This window comes from Ambystoma mexicanum, chromosome 8 (genome assembly GCF_040938575.1).
Source record: "Ambystoma mexicanum isolate Mex_15411 chromosome 8, UKY_AmexF1_1, whole genome shotgun sequence".
Taxonomy (NCBI): domain Eukaryota; kingdom Metazoa; phylum Chordata; class Amphibia; order Caudata; family Ambystomatidae; genus Ambystoma; species Ambystoma mexicanum.
This window is the reverse complement of record NC_090929.1, coordinates 1,376,164,150-1,376,190,060: the sequence shown is the minus strand read 5'-3', so window position 1 is coordinate 1,376,190,060 and position 25,911 is coordinate 1,376,164,150. Positions and strand designations below refer to the sequence as shown.

At 44.6% G+C, this 25,911-nt stretch overlaps 1 protein-coding gene across 1 annotated transcript in view; it reads right to left on the bottom strand.

Annotated features, from left to right (window-relative positions):
* LOC138473016 (disintegrin and metalloproteinase domain-containing protein 12-like) overlaps nt 1-25,911 on the bottom strand; it is a 2,040,250-nt gene that overhangs the window by 1,168,793 nt on the left and 845,546 nt on the right. The gene's annotated exons all lie outside the window — the stretch shown is intronic.

The window sequence follows — 25,911 nt, the reverse complement described above, 5'->3', positions numbered from 1 at the left end:
TAACCCACGTGCACAAATTCTGTCTCCAGAGGCTCTCCATTGATGTTTATGGCTGGGCCAGACAGCGCAAATAAGCCCCTCGTCATTGTCGGATGTGCTTTGCTTGAGGCCTGCTACCTCCTCTGTCATCAACACTTCCTTTAGAATATCTGCGCATTGTGCTGGGTGTGGCACCCAGCAACACACCAATGCGCATGATGGCCCACGCGTCTTAAGCATGATTGGCTGCCACTGCCAGCCTGCTACATATCAACAGGCCTCCTGACCCTGCCCTGATAGGGCAAGCCTCAAGAGTAATTCCCGGGTCAGCCCAGCCCTGCCCCCACCCAAGGCAGGCAAAAGCAAACTTCATGTAGAGCCCACCTCCCATGACAGGAATTGTTGGTGTTCTCGAAAAGAACGTGAAGCTGCCTGCCTGGTGACAGGCCAGTGAACGGCTGGGGCACTGGCAGCCCCATGACTCATGCTATTGGTGCATCATCAAAGCAAAGTTAACACTTACTAACTTTTCCTTGATGATGATCTCCGACTGACACTGTGTGCATTCTAATCATAAATACATCCATTTGCCGCTGTGCGGCGAGCTGGTGGCAGGCTATGTGAGGCAACATAACAAGTACAACTTCAGTTACAAAAATCCAGCCCAGCTCCATGGATATTAATGTGGCTCATAAAACTGACCCCAGAGTGGCTTATAAAAGCACCCCTAGGGGCATCCAAAGTCCATTTTGATTCTGCCTGTGGCAGAATGGCAGATAGACCAGTCCACCCCTGTCTTGAAACAATGTTACCAATCCCCCTCATATACTGATATAACTTTTGCTCATCCAAGTCCGTATTGAAGACCCTTTGTGTGATTCGAGAGTTTACAATACAGTGGGATTAAGTTTCACTGGGGTCACTGAATGCGAAACCAAGAGCAGATCAATAAATCAGGCTTCTCTACAGGACCATGGTTCTCAGTCCTCCCATCTCTCCCTTACACTCTGCCTTCCGGGCTTGAAACAAAACATCACGCAGTCTTTGGGGTTTGCATACCCACACTTCTTTCTTGGCTGTTGAGGTAACTTGCTTGGCCTTCATAGCAGTTGTCAGGATGTCGTACTTTTTCTTGGGCAAAGCTGACACCCTTCGCTCCTAGAGCTTTGGATCATCTAAACAGGGACCAGAGGCATCAGACACTTAAACACATTTGCAAGATTGGGTTAGATTCAAGGGTTTGCAGGTTTATCCCCTTGGTAGGCTCTTGAGCATGACATTGGGTCCTATGCCACCACCAAGCTTAGAGACTCACCAGTAGCTCAGGTCTCAACCAGCCCTGATTCTTGGTGACCCTTCTTTTTTGACACCTCCCTTCTTTGTCACTGAGTCTTTTCTTGTTTCTGGCCTTCACAACCTCTCACATTTTCTCTATCGTTCTCCTCCTCTGTACCTTGATGAGTCACTAAACTATCACCTGCTCCCCCTTCACACCTTCTCTGTATTATTTTTAAATTGTATTTGGGTGTATGTAGTGGGAGCCAAGCAAGGGAGAAACTGAACTCTGTAACAATTTTATTTTGAGAATTACAATAAAAGTATAAGCTGGCCAAAGAGGAGACACATTCCCGCTGTGAATCTGTGAAGTCCTTAGAGAAGGAGATCTGGGCCCTAAGTGTTTCCTAGGTAATTGTGACCGGATATTACTCCAGCAGGCTTGTGTGTAGCAAGGAAAGGCATGTGTCCTGCTTTTTGTTAAATGCGTCAGTTTTGCTTCGAACCCATCAATGGTCCGGCTCCTGGTTGTGCATCTCATCCCTAGGTCAGTGGGTTTCATGGTCAGCTAGGAGGGTATTCAAGTGGTAATTGCCGTGTATTTGAAATAGATTTTTCAGAACTGAATCCTTGCTGGCATAGGTAACCAATGCACTGCTCTTAGGATATGGGAGATGTCAGATTTCATTTATCCTATGATCAGGAATGCAGCAGAATGTTGAATGGCCCATATGTGGACTAGGCATGTTGCCTAGAAGGTGTTCCTTCCAGTGAGATGTAATATTACCCACCCTAAATGTAGACACCAAAGAAGCTGCACCAAGGATGCTCAGTCCATCATCAACCATGCGATCACATTCCCCTCCGGGGAACTAACAACCCCTGGCCAGACATTACTGCCCTACCGAGAGAACCAGGGCACTACAGCCCCAAAAGGTAACCTGACAAATGAACAATGGAGGAGCTCTTCCAGGTTCAGGCTAAAGGAAAGTAGAAACCTTAAGCTTGCATCCAGAGGCATCCTCATGAAGATGTGCTGACTTCCATTGCTACTCACATATTACTGCAAAATAAATGGTAGTCTATGATTCTTAGTGCTACTGCAAAATCTGAGCATGCCAAGATGCCAGTTTAGTACTGATGAGAGAAAGGAAGTGGGCAGGACATTGTTGAATGTATCAGGGGCCTGGTAGTGGAACTTCTTTGAAAACAGGGTATTGTTCAAATATATAAGCATCGTAGTGCAGCCAATCAGATTAGTATAAAGTAAAATGACAGGCCATGTGCATGAGCTAAACAAACACAGATGAGTTTCCCATGTTAGGTGTACACATTGCAATACAACAGGACACCAAACATCTCAGATGCTCCCACGTCAGGTGTGACCCAGTAGTCCCATCTGGGATTTTCTTTGCAGTCACATACTTGCAGATTTGTCAACCTTACATTTAATTGCAAATCTAAAATACAGTAAAGGAATGTAAAGAAAGAAAACATGACTGGATAAGCCAATTATGTAAAACTTCATTAATATCACTGGTGCTGCAAGAAGAATTACATAGCGCATATCTTGACTGTAGAAGATATACTCCAATTATAAAAGACATGTGGGTTCCTCGGGAGCTCTGCTGCACCAAGCGACAGTGTTTACAAAATGTTTCGACCGTCAGGGAATATTGGGGCACAAAAAAGCACATTTTGCAGCAGACAGTTGCATTTATTGCAGGAATTTTCAATTGCCTGGTGGTAATTATTGAGGGGGTGGAGGGTGCACTGCCTCTACTACTCAGGATTGTTGCGTTCGTGGAACAGTGGTACTAATGAGGCCATCGGTGGTGGTGGAGAGGGCGTGGATGATGGTGTTGGTTGCACTCTTAGCAAGACTTTGGGTGGTAGTATTGGTGGCGTTAGCCCTGGGGCTGGGGCTGCCAATGACGTCCAGGGTGTTGGTGGTGCTAGTGAAGCTGCTGAGACCATAGGTGATGGTATTGGCTGCACTCCCAGCAAGGCATCTGGTGGTGGTGTTGGTTGTGGGCTGGTACTGCCTCTGTAGAACAAGATGGTGGTTTTGCTGGAGCTAGCACGGAGGGCCTGGGTGGCAGTGTCGGTGAGAGTAATGTTACTGCTGAGAGAATGATTAGTGAGTGTGGGGCAGCCTCTGCAGCCCAGAGCAGTGATGTTGGTTAGTGCAGTATGCTGAGGGTATTGTTTGGGACGCTGGCACTGCCTCGGAGGGCATGATTGGCTGGGATGGTGATGCCTTTAAAGGCCCTAGATGGTAGTGCTGTTTGCACTGGGTGGTGGTGTTTTTGTTGCCAATGCGGCCGGTGCTGCGGCAGAGGTCCTGGGTGATGGTGGTGGCGGTGCTGCCTATGCAGCACTGGGTGGTGGTGTTGATGGGGCCATTTCTGAAAATATGGGCCAGGTTGAATTGCGAGAGGGAGGCTGCGTGTGATGATGGTGTGAAGTACCATGTGCAAAAGGGTTTGTGAGGCTGTATATGATGATGACAGAGAAAATGTGAGTGTGTGAACATGCATGCAACACACCGGGAACGAGAGTGCATGCAAGTGTGTGAGAGCGGGAGTGTGCGTGCAAGGGTTTGAGAGATTGTGGGTGCAAGGTGGAGAGAGTGGCCATGCTGAGCCAGTGTACTGTGTTTGCAAGTCTGTATGATGGAAGAGACAGAAGGGGGTCAAAATAAACACAGAGGAAAGAGGCTGGTGGTGGTTCAAATTGCCATGAGGAGAGGTAAAGTGAAAGGGTGACAAAGTCAAAGGGGGAGGAAAGAGGAATATGAGACAGTGTAAAGAGACATGTGGCAGGTAAGCAGGCGTGAAGAGAGGGCTACGGGAGTAGCACAGGGAGCAAGGCCAAATATATTGTTGACAATGAGATGGGCAGGCATAGGGAGGCGGTGCTCACGAAGGATGGTGGGACAAGGGGACGGGGAAGAGGGGAAGGGGAGGGCACATTAAGGTGTCGTAATAGTCACATGGGGGGGTCATATTGGCATGGAGGGAGAATTGACATGGAGAAGGTGCTGAAAAAATGGCAAAGGGTGGCCGAAAGAAAGGAAGGGGCGAAAAAAAGGAATCGACAACACTACAATCTGGGGCCCACAGTGCGTGCATGTGATAGAAAGGAGCAAGCAGGAGAGGGTGAGAGAGAGACAGGGTATGACTGCATAAGGAAGATGTGAGGTCATGTGGTTATATGCTAGACAGCGGTCACGAGAAGAATGCACGTAAGAGAAAGAGATTGTGCATGCAAGGGTGAAAGTGCATGCATGCAATGTTGGTGTGAGAGAAGTGCACATGAGGATGGACGAGGCATATAGGGCAACAGGAGAGGTACAGGCAGGAAAGGAGAACGATGGGGGTTCAGACAGGCAATGGGTAGCAACACAGGAATCCGGGAGGAAAAGGAGAACTTTAAAGGATAAAACAAGCATTGGCAATGCCAATAGTTTGGGCTTTTTTTATTTTCTACAATTGTTTAAATATGTTAACAAAATAAGTTAATGTAATAAAATTGTGCTTTTTTAATAAAAGGAAATGTTATAATGTATTTTCCAAAAACTTGGTGTTGGTTTCACGTTTAGTGCATACATAGTGTACTTCAAGATAAACATTGGAATGCATGATGTTGTGAAATCTTGAAATGTTTGTTTTGCCCATTTCTTTTTGATGCCAAAAGGGCTATCGTATATCCAGTAAAGTCCAGCAGAGCGTAATGAAGTTTTAAGTGGACAGTTAACAGATATAGTCCAGTTAATAACTACAAGTCCCAGCATGCAAACTTAACAAGCATTGGCAATAGCAACAGTTTGGCCTTTTGTGTAGGCATAGAAAAAAGGCATTCCTACCGTTGCCATAGTAATGTTAACTTCCTATTCATAAACGCAGATGCAAAATGGTGTAAGTACATGGACATCTAATAGCAGTGCCTGGCAAATGCCTAATGCATATACACAAGCAAAAACGACACACATGGTGCTTATGCATAGAGTTGCTGAAGACAAACCTGGAAAACACATTTCTATGACATCAGTACACTGTAACTTTCAGGAGACTGCAGATCCCAGCAGAACGTGTTTTGGGTGGGGGAGGGGTAAGAAGTAGTAGGGAGTGCCATGAAAATAGATGCAAAATGGTATGCATACATGGCCATTTAATAGAAGTACTTTGTAAATCCCTAATACATATACACAAGGCAAAACGACACACATAGTGCTTATAAATATAGTGGCTGAAGACAGACCCGGTTAATACATTTTTATCACTATCAAACCAGTAGACTGTAACTCTCAGAGGACTGCTCAAAAAGAACACTGTCTAACTCTTTGAGCACGCAGTTTGATGAAGCCAGCTGAGAGATCCCAACAGGATGTGTTTTGGGAGGGGAGGGACATGAAGTGGGTGGGAATGTCATGAAAGCAGAAGCACAATGGTGTAAGCACATGGCCGTGTAATAGCAATATCTGGCAAATGCTTAATACATAACATATGTTTATCACACCAGTACACTCTCATTACACTGCTGTAAAAAAACATCGTCACACACTTCACACGGTTGCCAGACATTTCGTCGAAAAAAATTGGTCGACCAGACAAATGGTCGAACCAATTTGGTCGAAAACCAAATGGTCGAATTTTTTATTTTTTTATTTTAACCCTTTTTTTTTTTTGGGGGGGGGTCCCCCCCCAACCCCCTTTTTTTCTCTAAAAACCCCTTTTTTAACTAAACGAAAACCCGAAAAATAAATATATAAATAAAAAAAAAATTCGACCATTTGGTTTTCGACCAAATTGCGTCGACCAAATTGCAGTCGACCAGTTTTTTTTCGACGAGTTGTCTGGATCACACACAACGTTGGATGGTGAGGCTTGATAAAGCTAGCTTAAAGTTCACAACAGCATGTGTTTTGGGCGTGGAGGGACATAAAGTGGGTGGGAATGCCATGAAAGCAGATGCAAAAAGGTGTGACTACATGGCCATGCAATAGCAGTACCTGGCAAATGTCTACAATAAATATATACAGAAGCCAAAACACTGTTAGCACTGCTCACAATCACTTTAGAGCGCTCACAGCAAAACAAGCATTACTAACCATTTAAATAATTACAATAGCATTATCTACAAAGCAATATAAGCATGGTATATATGCATACGGAATTAAAATATCGTAGTCCCAAAGGGAAGGAAAGAAACAGTAGAAACACAATATTTAGCCTCAAAATAATTAAATTGCATATCCTATAAAGCACATTTGCCAATGACAAAGATCTTCCCAAAATACAAAATTCCCAAAATTGATCAAGTACTATACTCTCAATATTGTGTACATATCTATCTACTAAGAAAATGTATTTAATGCGCAGCCAATTAGGGTATTAAGTGAACAGATTGGTAGGAAGTTGGTTAAAGCATTATGAATTTGCGCAATTTATCAAACAGACAGAGAATGAAATACTTTGCTGGTTTTCAAAAAGTAATTAATTGAGTTACCATTTCCACATAATACTTTTTGTTTCCAAATATTTGGTATTGGAGAACCAGTCCCAAATGTACGCCTTATGCTTGAGTTGCGATTTAAGTATTGTTTTGTCCAAAGACCAGTCTGGGGCCCAGAAAGCTCAGCAAGCACTAATAAATGGCAAATGGGGATTTGCTGTACACTGACAAAACATAGTGCTAAATGGACCCAGCATAGAATCATCATATAGACAGGGTAGCTCTGAGGCAACCCGTTATGAACAGAGGTTAACGTGGTCACATAATACTGTGAATACATGGTAGAAGGACATAGATAGGATAAGTTATTTCAAACACTGTGGAGACACATATACAGTAGAAGATCATGATGTTGATGTGGGGGCTTCGATGTTGAAGCTGGACATCAGTTTCAAGTCAGAGGAGAGGGGTAGCGGCACAGTGGTGCTCACAGGATGAGCCTTTGCGAAATAGACGGGGTTCACGCCAGTATGGGTTAATGAAGGAGAAAAGCAGCGGCAAGGCCAGTATCAAAAGTAAGTAAGGGGAAAATGGTCGTCCCCTCGAGGAATGTAGGTCCTGTAGCGTCCGTCATGCAAGCTGCAGGGTCGCTAGTGGCTGAGGCAACTCGATCAGCGAGAGGAATAGTTGATAACGTTGTTAGTGGTTGGTACGGCAATGGGGCTATCAATGAGCATACGGGAAGTAGGCAAGGCCAAGTGCCAATGAGGGAGAGCGCAGAGAGAGTAGGGCGATGATAGAATGGAGTCAATTGACTGCCAAGGTGGAATTAGAGGATGCAAGTAGTGGATGCGTAAAATTCCAGTTTTGAGGCTGGATGCTGTGTGCATGGCTTACCTTCTTTTACAGTGGTGGCAAATCAGCTGATGCAAGAGGTGAAGAACGAGATGAGGCGGCTAGGCATCGTCACCGGCAGAGATCAAATTAAGCATTGGCCTTAACAAAGGGCTTTCCCAAAGGGCCAGCTGCGCCTCCCGGGTAGTGGAGGCTGGCTTCCTTAAACCACGCTGCAGCCAATTGGCATCGAGCATATCAGATACTGACTTCAAGTAGTTTGTAATGCTAAGCAGAGCGGTGGCCATCATTGAATGGCCGAGATGGAATACTACCGTGCTGCAGTCTGCATGTTGTGAAATGCTGGGCTGTAATGCTCCCTATCCATCTCCATTCTTCCCTCTGGACCAACCTGTTCGGCTGGGCACACGCTAGATGCCATCATCCATTCCAACCTCCCTCTCTCTACTCCCTGGTCACCTCTCTCTCCTAGTCTGACCTCTCTCTCCTCACCTCCCACCTGGGTCCCCATGGCCCTATGACAACTCCTCAGAAAGCTCTGCCAACCTCGTTCATGAATATCAGTCCGATTAAAGGAGTGTCAGCTGCTGCCTTCACTTCCACCTTCATTCCCCCTTGCCCACCCAACAGAGACTCTCCCGCTGATTCTGCCATCAGCAACCTCTATCTGCCCATTATCAACACCCTTGACATCCTTGCCACAGTCATGAGGATCTGCCTGAAACCTGCCTCCAAGCTTAACACCTGGTACGACTCTGAACTTGTGGGCCTAAAAGGTAAGTGCGGGGCTGCAGAACAGAAGTGGCAAACTTCAGGTTCACCCTCTGGCCTGCCGCCTGCTGCAAAGGCACTAGAGACTCTTTATCCATGCAACAAAAATAAAAAGAGTCCACATTCAGGCACGCATATGCGGCGCTTCCAACAATACAGCTGAACTCTTCAAAATCTGCAGGGAACTTGACAATCTGTCAGCAGTATTCTCTGCCCCTACTCCATCCCAGGCCCTTTGCAATGCACTTGCCAGACATTTCACTTCCAAAACCCAGGACATACTGATTAGCCTTATCACGCAATCTCTCAATCCATCCCTCCCCCCTGCATCCCCCGATGACTCACCCTTCTCCTTCCTCCTTCTACTCCTTTGCCCGTCTCTCCGGAAGATGTCACCAGAGTAATCAACTACATGAAGGTCTCTTCCAAACAGGCTGCACCTTGCTCATCCAGAACCATCAAGGATAACATTTTCTCTCTCGTCCCTGCTCTTGCCAATCTCTGTAACCATTCCGTTGCCACTAGTTATTTTCCATCCTCCCTCAAGCACCCCCCTGTGTGCCCCCTCCTTAAAAATCCATCAGCAGATGCTTCCTGCCCGGCCAAATATCACCCAGTCTCCATCACCCCCTTCCTGAGGAAACTGCTTGAGAAGTTGGCCCTCCCACAACTTAACTCCCACACTGAACTTGTGGACGGTCTTCAAGACCGTCAGTCTGGATTCCGAGCATCCAGAAGCATGGGAACTGCTCTTCTGAACACCTGTGAAGAACTGCTTGCATCCCTTGATGCCAACTCCCCTGCTGTCCTCATCCTCCTTGATCTCTCTTCTCATTTGACACAGTGAACCACTCCATCCTCATAAAAAGGCTCCCATGGTATCTCAGAGCAGGGAACTGGACTGTTTTACCTCCTTCCTAACCGATCGATCTTCCAAAGTCATACTGGGCTCCTTTTCCTCCCCTTCTTCCTCTTCCACCTCTGGCATCCCCCAGGGCTCCATTCTTTAACCATGGCTCTTTAACAACTAACTTACTTTGCTTGCACGCCTCATTTCCTACTTCTCCCCTAACATCCAGTGCTATGCTGACACCACAGAGTTGTTCTTCAAACTTCTTACACACGCCGTTGCACCCTCCTTCAACCCCGACCTGGTTCACTTCTAATGATCCCTGCCTCAATACCAGCAAAACTGAGATGCTCCCTATTGGGAACCCAGCACCCTACTTCTTCCCTTCTCTGGCCTTCCTCCATGTGTCCTCCCCCTGCTCCCTCCTGCGAAGCCAGGAATCTCGGAGTCATCTTCGACTGCTATCTCTTCTTTCTCCCTCATACTCAGGACATGTTCAAGAAGTCCCACTTTCAGCTCTTCCTTCTGAAAGGAATTCTACCATCCCTCGCATTCCCCTGAAGACTCAATGTTACCCGGGTTCTGGTTCTCTCTAGGCTTGACTATTGCAACATCATCCTCCTTAATCTACCTTCGTCCACTATGTGACCCCTTCAGCTAATTCAGAATAGAGCAGCAAGACTTATCCTTGACCTCAAGCCCAGGGGCCACATCTCTCCTGCCCTACAAAGTCTCCACTGGCTCTTGATCGCAGCGCGGATTAAATTTGAATCCCCCTGCATCATCTACAAGGCGGGCTGGGAACCACTCTATCTGCAACTTTTTCTGACCAAATATTACCCTCTAGAAACCTGCGTTCCTCTGGCTCCAACTCCTTTCATATGAAGCGGTTTGCTAAACAGAGAGGAGGTGGTCGATCGCTTTCTTCTTTGGAATATCCATCCCCTCCCTCGTTGTCTTCACCAGGACCGCCTTAACTTTTGAAAAAGCCTCAAGGCCTTACTTTTCATCTCTTCCTTCAATCCCTCTCTCACCTGCTAATCGCACAGTAGCTTGACTGAAGTGCAGGGCCCTTATGCATCTTCGAGGCCATGACTCTCCCGCTGATTCTGCCATCAGCAACCTCTATCTGCCCATTATCAACACCCTTGACATCCTTGCCACAGTCATGAGGATCTGCCTGAAACCTGCCTCCAAGCTTAACACCTGGTACGACTCTGAACTTGTGGGCCTAAAAGGTAAGTGCGGGGCTGCAGAACAGAAGTGGCAAACTTCAGGTTCACCCTCTGGCCTGCCGCCTGCTGCAAAGGCACTAGAGACTCTTTATCCATGCAACAAAAATAAAAAGAGTCCACATTCAGGCACGCATATGCGGCGCTTCCAACAATACAGCTGAACTCTTCAAAATCTGCAGGGAACTTGACAATCTGTCAGCAGTATTCTCTGCCCCTACTCCATCCCAGGCCCTTTGCAATGCACTTGCCAGACATTTCACTTCCAAAACCCAGGACATACTGATTAGCCTTATCACGCAATCTCTCAATCCATCCCTCCCCCCTGCATCCCCCGATGACTCACCCTTCTCCTTCCTCCTTCTACTCCTTTGCCCGTCTCTCCGGAAGATGTCACCAGAGTAATCAACTACATGAAGGTCTCTTCCAAACAGGCTGCACCTTGCTCATCCAGAACCATCAAGGATAACATTTTCTCTCTCGTCCCTGCTCTTGCCAATCTCTGTAACCACTACGTTGCCACTAGTTATTTTCCATCCTCCCTCAAGCACCCCCCTGTGTGCCCCCTCCTTAAAAATCCATCAGCAGATGCTTCCTGCCCGGCCAAATATCACCCAGTCTCCATCACCCCCTTCCTGAGGAAACTGCTTGAGAAGTTGGCCCTCCCACAACTTAACTCCCACACTGAACTTGTGGACGGTCTTCAAGACCGTCAGTCTGGATTCCGAGCATCCAGAAGCATGGGAACTGCTCTTCTGAACACCTGTGAAGAACTGCTTGCATCCCTTGATGCCAACTCCCCTGCTGTCCTCATCCTCCTTGATCTCTCTTCTCATTTGACACAGTGAACCACTCCATCCTCATAAAAAGGCTCCCATGGTATCTCAGAGCAGGGAACTGGACTGTTTTACCTCCTTCCTAACCGATCGATCTTCCAAAGTCATACTGGGCTCCTTTTCCTCCCCTTCTTCCTCTTCCACCTCTGGCATCCCCCAGGGCTCCATTCTTTAACCATGGCTCTTTAACAACTAACTTACTTTGCTTGCACGCCTCATTTCCTACTTCTCCCCTAACATCCAGTGCTATGCTGACACCACAGAGTTGTTCTTCAAACTTCTTACACACGCCGTTGCACCCTCCTTCAACCCCGACCTGGTTCACTTCTAATGATCCCTGCCTCAATACCAGCAAAACTGAGATGCTCCCTATTGGGAACCCAGCACCCTACTTCTTCCCTTCTCTGGCCTTCCTCCATGTGTCCTCCCCCTGCTCCCTCCTGCGAAGCCAGGAATCTCGGAGTCATCTTCGACTGCTATCTCTTCTTTCTCCCTCATACTCAGGACATGTTCAAGAAGTCCCACTTTCAGCTCTTCCTTCTGAAAGGAATTCTACCATCCCTCGCATTCCCCTGAAGACTCAATGTTACCCGGGTTCTGGTTCTCTCTAGGCTTGACTATTGCAACATCATCCTCCTTAATCTACCTTCGTCCACTATGTGACCCCTTCAGCTAATCCAGAATAGAGCAGCAAGACTTATCCTTGACCTCAAGCCCAGGGGCCACATCTCTCCTGCCCTACAAAGTCTCCACTGGCTCTTGATCGCAGCGCGGATTAAATTTGAATCCCCCTGCATCATCTACAAGGCGGGCTGGGGACCCCTCTATCTGCAACTTTTTCTGACCAAATATTACCCTGTAGACACCTGCGTTCCTCTGGCTCCAACTCCTTTCATGTGAAGCGGTTTGCTAAACAGAGAGGAGGTGGTCGATCGCTTTCTTCTTTGGAATATCCATCCCCTCCCTCGTTGTCTTCACCAGGACCGCCTTAACTTTTGAAAAAGCCTCAAGGCCTTACTTTTCATCTCTTCCTTCAATCCCTCTCTCACCTGCTAATCGCACAGTAGCTTGACTGAAGTGCAGGGCCCTTATGCATCTTCGAGGCCATGACCTCCCACTTCTTATCATCTCAGCTGCTGTCCATCCTGTGCACTTGCTTCGGCTCACCCTCCCCTTGGAGGTTGCACTTACCTTTGCTTCAGAGCACTTCACCTGCTGCTCACCATGAGCACCACAGCACCTACCCCATGCCCCACTCCCCTTGCACGCTCTGAACAATCACAAGGCATAGTAGGTTTGTCTTCCCCTCCCCACTTATCTTCTTTGTTTATTTAATTAACTTAATTATTTACTATTGTTGTTAATTACATTTTCTGTCATCCCCTGTCCCTCCCTGTTGCCCTGTGGGCACTTTGAAATATTATTTGATTCCTGTAAAAGCCCCTAAAAAGTGAATAATAAATAAATACATTAATGATGTAGAATGGAACCAGGAACAAGTAGGTCTTCCCCACCGGCAGAGTTCAAATTAGAGAAATAGAAGCAGGAAACAGAGATTATAATCCATACTCTAAATAACAGCAGGAATCGGCCTGTGAGCTCTTGTTTTCATGTCTTTCATAGAATGGCTAAAGTGTGAAGACAGAGAGAGGCGGTAGTTTGGAGAAAAGCCACGGAAATGTTTGGAGAATAGTAGCCACGGAAGTGAGTTGCAGCCGGTCCTCTTGTTTGTAAGGTTGGCAGCATCAGGGCAACACAAAAGGGATATTAAAGAAGGAAAAAAAGGGAATGTATTAGAGGATGTATATATGTAAAAATAAAAGAAATGCAAGAAATATTTGTATAAGTCAAAAAGAGGGTTAATCCATTTTTAACATTAATTAGCGTTATAGTGAAATCGTATCTTACATATATTTGAAATTTGCTCTACATATAAATGGAAAATATAAATGGAAAAAATGTGGTAATCGCGTGAAAATGCCTAATTTTATTTGGAAGATGCAAGGTATATTTACCACTCAAAGATGGTGTTGGAGACAGTGATCCAAGATGGCCGCCACCATGGAGCAGCTCAAACAGTTCCTGTGCTGTGGAGGCCGTGTGGACGCAGGCAGGGGTGGAATTAGCCACAGCGATTAGCATGGCTACGGGCAGCGAATGTGAGGGATCCATAACCAAACAACACAAAATACACTGTGTATCCCCCCACAAATGTCATCTCCATTGAAGGCTTTACTGACCCTCATTAAAAGGCCATATTTGAAGCTTTTATGGTAATCTCTTATTTTAATGACAATAGTCTCGGCTTAAAGGTACTTACAGCGCCACCTAATAGACAAAACAAAAAAGAAAAGGGGGACGGATGAAAAGTGAAACAATAGCAGGTAAAACAAAGGTTGAAAAGAGAGCAAAGAGTAAAGCAAGAAGAGAAATACGTGTGATTTACAGGCTTGGGAGAGGCTGCTCACCTTTGACCAGGTCCACTGAGGGTCTGCTGATAACAGAGGCAAAGCCATTTCAGGGCCAGATTGACTAAACGTATTCCCAAGCTGTAGTAAAGGTGCCAGAGACCTTTCCGAAACAGAGTAACCTTTTCAAATCACAGGGTTGTGCCTTGTCCACAGAGTTGGCTTTCGGAGTAAGTGAAGTAGCACTGCATTTCACATGAAGGAAAGGGGCAGTTTCTGAACATGGCGAGAAGTTGTTAAACGCTCACTCTCCATGCAGACACTTGCCTTCTAGGCCACCTGGAGGGGAATGTTTGATGTGTAGATTTTTGCGTCTATTAAAACCTATTTCGCTAACAGCTGTTTTTGCTATTTTATGGCAAATCGCAAAATCGCCATAAACTGGAGGGTGTATTATTCTGAACTATTCACATACCCTCTGAAGGAAATCACTTAGATGTTACCTACAAGCCCTACGTCGCGAGCAGCCCCTTCATTTAGGCTTTTAACCAAATAACACGTGTTGCTTCGATTTTCCATTATAAATATGGATCTGACAGGGACAGCAGCCACAGTCTTGTTGGCTAAAACCCCAAGACTGGGCTGCAGTAGTGTCAAAAGCCCGATCGCATCCTTCCATAGAGACGCTAGCCCACCCATCCACTTGTTAGAAACATCCTCAACATGGAAATGAACGGTCGTAGTCTCCAGTCAAAGGAGTCTGTGCAACTTTATTGAAACAAATCAGCTCCTTTGGTGACGTTCACAGTTAATGCAGTGTGTGCTAACACTCCTGCCGTCTTTATACACGACGGTGCAGGGCTAGACACAAGTGTTGCTAGGCAGTGGCATAACAGACCAGCAACCAGGATAAAGCCCTTAACAACAACCATTGCCTGGCTAATGAGGCGTGACCTACTTATGCAGAATGGCAGGCTGTCTCTGTGAGACGCACTAATTGATTCTGCCGGTTTGCTCCTCTAATTGTACCGGCAGACATGATTGCTTGTTGGCAATTTGCATGACATACAAGAGAAAGGGGAACAGCTTATAAACAGAGGCAATGGCGAGCTGAAGAACAGAAACGAGTTTGGCAGTATTTCTCAGGGAAATACCGCCAAACGCTTTTACCACAACTGCCTTGGAGTCTGGCGGATTTGCCACCTGATTACGTTGGGTTAATTGCAGAGTTAATCGCCATTCCTGGACTCCATGGGAGTTTTGGAGGAATTACCACAGGGGGTAATTCCGCCAAAGTTAATTCCTCCAGTCTTTGCTGCTGAAATGGAGCAGATGCCTGCACCCAAATCAGAGGGACACAATGGTATGCCACGTAAGTTGGGGGGGGGGACAAACACTGTTGCGCCACCCTCAAATGATACCCATGGGCAGTGGGAAAAAGTGGTTTTAAAGTGGCTGTAACAGATTTCCACCCTATTTTAGAAACCCCTGAAAGCTTAATGGGACCCCATGTCAGGGGCAGAGATACTGCTGAGATCAGCAAGTGCTGGGTAAATATGTCATGAAAGTGGACTAGCATGGTGCATGCCTGACTGCAACTCCTGCACTCTGTGGGGGTAGAAGCCTTCCAGGGCCATTAGGCCTTCTCCTGTTCCCCCACCTCTCTGCGAAGGACGAAAACTAAAGCAGGTAGATGAAATCCCACCTTAAAAGACTTGTAATCTTCCATTGACACTAACACTACTGAAAGAGGACTTACTTAAATAAAATAATAATAGCACTAACCCTACAGGGGTTGGTGGTGGCATACCATGTATTATGGGCCTCATTAGGAGTTTGCTGGTATTCTGGCAGATTTACCTCTGGAATAGCGCCAAACTGGATTACCGTTACCTATACTTGGTCTAGTGCAATAACTGCCACATTATAAGTGGTGGTATGGCGGTTTTAGTCCCCATATATGGAGTACATAGGACTCCATGGGGATTTCGAAGGCAACTACCATGAGCGGTAATTCTAAAACTATAGCTGGGCGGAGCGGTAATGCATCAGTAACTCTGTTACCGCTGCATTACTGCCAATATAGCCACCCCACCAACGTGTAATGCAGCCCATTGATTCGAGATTACTTATTATAAAATATGCACTTCAACAACAGCAGCATACACATTTGTTGCCCTAAGACTGGATAAACATTTTGCAGCAAGTTTCTTTGAAGAGAAGAGCCTCAGAAGAGTCTGAACTTTCTCGTTTCAACAGTCTGCGACAACACAATACAATTGTCCATTTCGTGTTTGGGTAGCCAATATCTCAATATGCTCCACCCGTGGTGTGAATAAATATACAGCAAGAGCAGTCCTGCTGTGCTGACAATTACGCCGGGGATTGCGCATCCTAGCTGCTTTGATCTTGCCCCCTTTTTGCTGAATGCAACCCAGCAGTAATAATATTTAGTAGTTAATTCTTAATAAGACGCGTCCGATTTCCCAAAAACAAGCCTGGGCAGCTCTCACTCGCAGGTAACGCCTTTCTCTCCTGGATTCATGTCTTTGTTGCCATTGGCCACTCTCCAGAAACTTTCCTCTGCCCTTAAAATGACGGAGATGTGGCCTTTGAAGCAGATGCCAACAATGATGTTTGGCTAACCAGCAGGGGGCGAGCGCACGGGCGGCCATTCACCCCGTCTCGCCTCAGTCTACTGGCTCAGAGGCCAAGATCCTTTGCATCCAGTTGTTCGGCCTCTGCTCTATGATACAGCAACAATAATTTAAAAGGGTGATGAACGAGTGCCTTTAAAATAGGGACCAACCGTCGGGAGCTAGCAACACTTCTATCTTTGAGCCTCAGAATGAGCCAATCCGTGTGGATATAAGCCCTCTTTCAGTGTGATTGCCCTAAGGGTGCCTAACCAAACAAAGTGTGATCCCTAGAAAAAATGGGACAAGAGACACCTAGTATTTTCCCATCACCAAAAGAGAAATGGAAGTACTGTGCAAATGTGAGGGCACCTGACTAGCCATGGCACCTCTGCAGCTGCACGGGTGTACGCTTTGCCTCCGAATGTCCTTGCAGAAAGCTGAAATGTCTTCCATTGAGACAACTGGTATGGGATGTCACGATTAATACTGAGTGATAAACATGACATGTAGGTTGTCAGCCTTTTCTTTACGAGAGTGTCGCTTGCGTCATATTTTGGGCCGAAAAAATGCACGAGGGAGCATATGTTGTTAGAGTGAAAGCGGCCCAGTTCCCTTGGAGCTGCAGTTTGGGAGGGCAGGCTTTAGCATGCACTGGCACTCTGGGTGCGGCAAGGAAAGGAATGCGGCAACGAATGTTCAAGGTGACCTTGAATTGCATGCACCTTTAACCTAAATCAAATTCGGGCTTCTCTCCTCCTACTGAAGATAAGGAGATTTGAGGACTAACGGTGAATGTTGACAATATATTGTTGAATGCGACACTCACAACTTCGCCTTTGAGATGAGACTGAAATAAACAAGGAGACAGGAGTGTCATTTGGAAATTAGGTAAGAGTGACACCACCTGGAGGAATGGGAAACCGTTGTTAAAGGTTTCTACTTGCATGTCCAATTTTCAGTCTGGTTTTCATCCCATCCATGGGACGGAAACAGCACTCATGGGGTTTTGGGATATAAACTTACCGCAATCAATACATGTAAGGCTGCACTTCTGGTTATGTTGGACCTGTCCAATGCATTTGATACAGACTGTCATTCAATCTTGCTGGTCTCCTGTCCACGGAGGTCCACATGTCCAGCCGTACCTTCCACTTACTGTGATCGATACAGATAAAACAGTTCTTTTGTTTATGTTGGAAATGTTCTCTGCATTTGGTACTGTTTGTCATTCCATCTTGCTGATCTCCCTGTCAGGAGAGGTCAGCATGTCCAACACTACCTACGATTGTATTTATTCCTTTCTAGAAGGTTGATCGCAAACGGTAAAGTTGGGCTTCTATCGATCAGATGCCACCCCAGTAACCTTTGGTGTTGCCGAAGGGTCTGCTCTCTCTTCTATCCTCTTTTGCATCTATTCGGCTCTACTTTTCCAGGCGCTTCAATCATAGTTTGTTTGTTTGTTTGATTTATTTGTATGGCACTCCAACCCCAAAGGTATCCGGGCGCAGTTGTATAAGTCACATACAGTGGTTACATAAGGCAAAGAGTATACAGTAGTTACATCAGGCAAGGAGTATACAGTAGTTACATCAGGCAAGGAGTATAGGTGAACAGACATTACAGTTGGCATGGCCTAGATCTAGCAGGTTGTAAGAAGGATCTCATGATTCAGTCCAACACCACCGACACCCAGATTTATATCGAGATCTGTGGAGTTGAAGGAAAAATGTCACAACTCCACGCCTGGCTTCATCACCACCAAGTTAAAACCTCTAAAACAGAAATTATTCTGTTGGGTTCTCATAGCAGGAGACGATTGGAATGTATTACCTAATTCCCTTGCAATTCCCTTACCCTGTGCTTCAAAAGTAAGAAACCTCTGCTTCTATTTTGATGCAGACTTGAGCCTGGAAGCCATCATCAATGCAGTTGTGAGCAATTACTTCTTCAATCTTAAACTCCTGAGAAGGATTATGCTTTTCCTATCTGTCAACATAGGGTGCTTGCGTTGGGCACAGCTGTAACTTAAAGGTTAGGTTAATGTAATGGCCTATATGGATGCGTTTCCACCCATCGCCTGATTGAGCATTTCTTCAAGACTTGGGTCTCCCTTATTGGTAAGCAGCCCAACATTGTATTGTTTTCAAAATTGCTTGCTTAATCTTCACATGTTTATGGAACCTGGCTGCTGCCTATCTAACACACGATGTACAATTTTACTGCCCTTCACAACCATCCCATAGTGCTAACTTCCGTTTTATCTCTTCCTGCACCTTTAAAATGACAAGCATTTTGTAATCCCAGGTGCCACAATTTGGAATGAGTTTCCATTCAAAACCAACAGTACAAAATCTCTTATGGACCTCTGCACTCGTCTTAAACAACATATGTTATCTTAGGCAATTCAGTCTACAGCGCTCAGAGACCATCTCTGGTACTGATGTCCTATATAAATGTCGCAAATCAATCAATCAATCAATCAATCAAACACAGGTCTCCTTCATCACAGCTTTTTTCCTTCACAATCCTTTGTTACAGTCCTTCATCACAGTCCTTCCCCTTCATCAATGTCTTTCCCTCTCCTTGTTTACAGTCTTTCGTCAAAGTCCTTCTCATTCATCACAGTGTTTCTCCTTCATCACAGGCCTTCTCACTAATCACAGTTTTTCATCAAAGTCTTTCCTTCTCCTTCATCACAGCCCTCAATTGCCATGGTCCTGTTCCTTCATAACAGTCTTTATGCTTTGTCACAGCCCTGCTACTTCATCACAGTCCTTAAGTGTCATTCCTTCTATTTCATCAGAGTCCTTTGTCCTTGACCATCTCCTTTGTCATAGTCCTTCAACACAGTCCACTTTCATCACAGTTGTTTGCCTCTTTGACAGGCTGTGTTCTTCACCAATCCTTCTCTTTCATCACATTCCTTCCCCTTCATCAGTCCTCCATAAGTGTCCTTCACTTTTGGCACAGTTCTCATTATTCAAACGCCTTCCTTGTCAGAGTACTTCTGTGTAACCATCCTACTCTTTTGTCAAAGTCCTTCTCCTTCATCACAGTCCTTTTATTTCATCAAAGTCCTTCAGCAGCCCTCCTCCTTTGTCACCATCCATCTCCTTCATCACAGTCCTTTTCCTTCACCATATTACTTCTCCTTTATCACAGTCCTTTTCCATTGCAATTTGTTTTTCATCATCCTAGCTTGAAGGTCTAAGGCATAGTCTCCCAATCAATCATAATAACTTAGCCCCCCTCTGCATAGCTTCACATCTCTTGTCGTTCTTTCCTCCTCCACAAGGCTCACTTTATCCCTTTCTGTCTCAATTGCTCTCTTGCTTTCAAATACGGTCTGATCATTAATAATGTATTGCATACCAAAATCCATTACAATGTACCGCAATACAATTTCATCATAGAAATATTCACAAAAAATGTAATGGGTAAACACAATACAAAAATATGACCTAACTATACTAAGTAACTAGAGATAGAAATGACACATTCCGTAACATAACCCCCATGTCCCTGTCGCACAGCCTACCTCATCCAAGTCTTAGCAAGGCCCACATATCTAAGCAGCATGGGACCTTCTTTTTTTGACCAGGCCACAGAAAGATAGCAGGACACCACCTCGGTCACCCTCTGTTCTTTGGTCGATGCACAGTATTTGTCTTAAAGTTTGCACTTTTTAATATTGTTTGACCTAAAGAGGGATATAAGCCCTTTCAGGCTCTAGTGGATTGAACCATTATGATCTGAATGGTCTTATATTCAGAGTGTCTGGCCCTAGAGGCCTTTCCCTACTTAGAAGTTAGATAGCCCAGACTAAACTGCATACAAATCCTTCTGGACCCTTTTTGTATACTTGAGGCCACATAAACCATAAATGCCTCCATATCCCAAATATCCCCATATAATCTTATATCCAACATCGCCCCCCAACCCCCTCACATCCCAAAATCTTTCCCTAACTTCCTTGTGGGAATCCCTAGTAATTAAAGTTAAAGACTCCCACAGGGTTCCAACGCCCACTGTGTATACATTTGTCTTCAAGCATCCAGGCCTAAAGAAGTACCATCCTCTGTGGCTTGGTATAGTCCAGCCTCTAGGTTACACCATAGCCTAATCCAATATGCAACTTGTAAGAGGTTGATACAATCTGCCGTGGGATGCACGCCATCCTCTAGATGCAGTTGGAACTCCCTTCAAAAATAAAAAGAGGCTTGTAAGTAAGGACTTTCTAACTACAGTCAATGCAGTATGAAGTGCATGGCCCCATACTTCAGGGTCTTCCGTTGATAATACTCGAAGGTCTGGGCAGGGGATCTTCACAAAACTTCCCACTGAATTACAGAATCCTCCTGGCAGATTGGTCACATTTATTTCCGCTCTTTCCAACTCGATCCCAGTCCTGCTTTATTATTAAAGCAAATGCCCAAGTAGCCAAAATGAGATTATCCCATTTGCACAAAAACACATCCTATGCCATTTAGCTGCCTTTGTTTTGCTCTTGTTAATTGCACTTCTTCTGAATGCAGTAACTACAAAAACAAGCCCAGGAGTTTATGCATTACTCTTTCCATGTGAGGAGTAAAATGGCATCATCCTCAAATAGCAGGAGCGGAACATTAGGAGTTTCCTCCTAGGCATAATAAGTTGCTGGAAACTGCTCTAAAGAATTACAGGCCAAGTAGGCTTCTAGCTATTACAAACCCCTGTCAGATACCCATCGCTACAGAACATGTCCCTGCCAGTTATCCATTAGTTCAATATACAACTCTTGACACATTGCCATCTTGAAGTGCCTCTAGTATCGCCATATACTCTTCCCTTAGGCTTTCCCACCTTCGTGATTCTCCCCAAGACCTCCCTATTCATGGAGTCAAAAGTGGCTTTCAGATCTACATCCGTCTTTTCCTCTTTGTCCCTTCATCTCATTGGGGTGTATGGTGCTGGTCAGGATGGAAATAGTGTTCAAGAGAAGAGTTTAAAATAAGGAAGGCTGAATGGAGAGTTTTTAAGGGAATTGGATGCTAAAGGTATAGAAAAGGATTAAATGTATTAGAATTTCACTTTGCAATGCTGAAACAATGCACCCACCAACCCTGCATATGGACCTTTGTGTATTTTGTCTACATTTTCAAAATGGGGCCCTCATTTGCTTTGAGGGTTTGATGTATGCATGATGTATGCATGGAAATTAAGTCCTGTTATTAAGTGTGAATCTTGCAGGCAAGGACTGAGGATAGCAGCTGCTTCAGTTGTCCCCGAGGTAAATGGCAAGGCATGAATGCTGATTAACATGCAGTATGGAGAAGAAAGCAAGAAGTGGCGCACACACTGAGGGTGAACACAATCCAAAGATAAATCTTCACAATATTTGAAATATCAATAATACACTATACAATTACATATAAACCATTGCAAGTCAGATCATCAATTTAATAAATTGAATGCACTATAGTTAGTGTTCGACCTAAATAAACAGTCTTTAGTTGACCTTAAAATGTCCAGATTTGCTAATGTCATCCAGAACCGAAATCAGTATCTACACATATCCACAATATGTGTTGCATAAAAAAGAACAGTTCCAAGGATCACAAAACCTTTGAAAAGCAAATCAAACATTTGTATGATTCCGGAGTAAATAAAGTATTTTGGCAGAGGCCGTCATCTGGAGCAACAATAGAACAACTTCAAAAAATACAACAAAATACTATGCACCAAAATATCAAGAAAGTTCTAACACCTAAAATTATTCCTTGAAACTTCAAATATAAATACCATTAGGAGGTAGCAATGCAGATGACCAGAATCTTAATCAAAAAGGTGAAGAACCTCATGACCATCCTTCTTGTAGGCAACACCATTGTGTATCCAGTGTAACCATAAAATACTAGGTGGTGTGCAGTGTTGTGAAGCATTAATAGTGTGATGATGTGATAGTGAACAGCAACATTGCTGCAATACTGAAATAAGTAAAAAGCAAAACATCCCATCCATGTTGACATCAACAAGGAAGCTAAAATTTAAATATGAAGAATCTAAACATCAAAAGTAATGAGAAACTGTTTAGATATGAGGGTGCATAATGTTGAAAACATGCATAACGCAATGACATCATCTACCAACATGTCAGTATGAGAGCATCATCTCATAATACATGTCAGAAACAAGAATATGAAAAGTTGATAATCAAATAAACATATCTACATAGCCATTCTTCATACAGAGTAAACCCTAGTACTCTACTGCAAAAACACTATTGATGACAAATCATAAATAACAAATAAAAAACATAGATTAACAAAATGTACAAGAGAAAAGGACAGATACAAGTGGAAACACATGGAGTGGAGGAATGAGGGAAAGGGAAAAGGCACCGAGGTGGAGTGGATAGGGGATCATATGGGTCAGGAAAATCATTGCAGGAGCTAAGGATAGAAAGGCAAAGGAAAAGGAAAAAAGTGGATAAGGAAAGTGTAATGGGAGAATGGAAAGTTAAGTATCTGTGAAAGGAAAGTGAGCAAGACCGACACAATAAAAACACAGAAAGGGAAAATAGGAAAGAAAAGAATAAAGACAATAATGAAATAAGGAAGATTATTATTCACAGATTTAAACTATTAACTTAGTGAGCACATTACAAAAAACAAGAAAAGTCAAATTCTTTGTTGAGGCCATGGGTTCTCAAAGGCTTCAGCTTATCAATCCAAAACGTTTCTCTTTGGAGAATGGTCTGTTCAGGAGTCCTCACACATGGGGAGGGGGGGACACAGAAACAATTGAAAAGTTTGAAAATAAAGTTGGGCCAAAGTATATCCTTTCCAAGAAAGTGACTCAAAAAAGTATATTGGGCATCCTTCCGAAGTCGGCAGTAACCCGCCAGTGTCACCGAAGAGTTGCTGCCGACCCGAAAACACTGAATCCACCGCCTGACCTCCCGGTGCCATTGGGACATTACAAATCCTGTCAGTGCGGGAAGTCAGGTGGTGGGTTTGGTAACTCCCCATTCCCGTGGAGTCCCATAGGACTCCATGAGAGTGGGGAGACCGAAGCACTGGCAACATTGCTAATGGTGCCTGCAGGGGCCAGTGCACCCGGCAGGTCTGACCCTGCTGGGCGCAAGGGTCCCAGCAGGCAGACTCATAGTGTGTCGGTCCGGAAACAAGTATTAGATGCGTGCTTATTAATGTGAATCTTCACTTTGAGTCTGGTTTTCTCAATCTAACACATGCCACAAGGGCCTCGGCTAGCATATAACACATTTGTAGAATCACATGTAGCAAATGATTTCAGTTGAACTGCTCCTCTGTTAGATTGGTAGCGAACAATGATCCCCTTATTGACGTTAATACATTTTTGAAAGTTTAAACAGGGGAATGTAATTAAATGAATTTGACCAAGACATTTTTGCGATGGTAGAGGACATTTTTGTGCTTTGAGAAATAAACTGTGGTGTTAAAAAATGCATTGAGACTTTAATCATTGAGGATGTAGGTCAGCAGGCAATGGGCGGTACATAGAGGTATCAGATAATAAATGTAGACCCTCAGCCACAAAATCTGATGAATTTTGGAGAGCTAATGCACCTCCTTTGTTAGGAGGTTTAAATGTGATCAAGGGATTATTGGACAAATCTCTAAAAACTTTCCTCTCATTTGTTGAAACATCATGTAATTATTCAGAATAACAACTCATTTTACTTAAATGATCGAGTTAGGAAACAAAGATAGAGTAGTGTTAAAAGTTGCTGGACAAAAGTAACTCTTGGGTTTCATTTTTAGCAATGGGCTTGTTTCCATTCTATCACTAATGTAACCAAGATCATCTGAAAAAAAAATCATTTAAATCACTTCTTGCAAACAAGCCAGTGCCATTGTGCTTAAAAAAAGTAAGTGCTGTATGTTGAAAATGGCCAATTGTAAAGTCTGTATCTTGAAATAAAAAAAAAATGGTTATTGAAACAATGGCTAATCAATGTTTCTTGATCTGTCTTGTGATTACCCGTGGCTGTCGGTTAGATTTCAAGATGCATCTGCCTGGTGGAATGTTTATGCCGTTCCTGTCTAAATGGATCTTGAGGCTGTGGTAAAAAAAAAATACATACATGGTGCCAATGCCAGTACAAGTACCACTCAGAGTTCAGAGACAGGTGTAGGAAAAGGTAATGGTGTTGCTTTCTCTACTTCTGAACCCGAATGGTCAGGTTTTGAGGAACTGTGCAATGTTTGTTTGAAAGAAGAGGAATGATTATTCCTATGTGTGGATTGTTCCTGCCAGGTATATAGAATATGTGCTCAAATGCTTCTTTACTGTAAAAAGGGATGTGGTCTTCACACTACTGTGGTCTTCACACTACTGGATCTTCCTTACGCCAGATATAACTAGCATTCTTAAATGAATGTCGATGCCCTCTTTACATGGGCATAGCAGGTAAACTGCTCCTGGCACGTCACAATATTTTCATTGTGCTGCAAACAATAGCTTCCAAGCAGTACACGCCTTCCTATTCATGGCCTCATATATCATGCATGTCTGCATTCTATTTCAGAGTGGACAAGTCCTACTTTTGGGCCATGTTTTAAACTGCTTGTTAGGGGTTGTCGCTCTTTTGTTGTGCATCATTTACAGGCCAGGTTTTTGGGACATTACAGTGTGTTGTAACATTGATGATGGCATGCCAGATAGTTCAGAGATCAAAAGCATTGTACGGACCTTCAAAGCTGGGTGGAAAGGCTGCAGTTATGTTCCTTTGTTGCTCATTTACATGTGTAGACATATTTAATCAGCCAGCAGAGGCTAACAGCTCACCTAGTATTAGTCAGATGGTGACCGGCACTTCAGCTTGTATGTTCTTTGCCTATACTATTTTGTTTGCAGCCAACTCAAATTCATACCTACAGTTGTAAAATGCTATGAAGAATTGCAAAAGCCAGAACTATTAGCTTTGTCAAAGCTTGCTCAACATGGCTTGATAAACTCTGTATTTTTGCTTTTTTTGCTTTTTCACATAGTCTCAAACACGTTTGGCCACAATGGTCTCAGCAAGTGAAACTCAATGTCACCCATATCTGGAGAGCCAACAAAGGAAAAGCAAGGTGAATGACCATGGATTCGTTTCAGCATTTGGGATGGGATTGGTATGTAATGTCATGTAATTGTCATTTGTATAGCGCCTTTTCCCATTGGCAAGGCCTCAAAGTGCTGTTGGGGAACGCCCCCAGGCGACCGAAGTCCAAGCATGGGAAATTAGTCAGAGGAGTTTAGAATGCATGTGTGCATTTTCGCCAATTTGAAGGTAGGTGGGGGTGGCCAAGTCCCAGCTAGCTACCCACGTCGAGCTGGCATGTGGATGGGTGCTGAGGGGTAGCCTGGAGAGGATGCAAGAGCAGGAGAATCATTATGTGTGACTCTCGAACAGATTTTTGCAGTGGGTGAACGCTCCATTCTTATGGCAGAGGTGTTGTGTGATGTGTCTTAGAGTAGTGTATGGTAGCAGATGCATGCAGGTGGGCGGCCGTGCCTTTCTCTATGTTGCATACGCATGGAGTGTGATATGTACCGGTGTGTCCGGGCTGGTTTTGTAGATGCAGCTGGAGGTATGCCGGA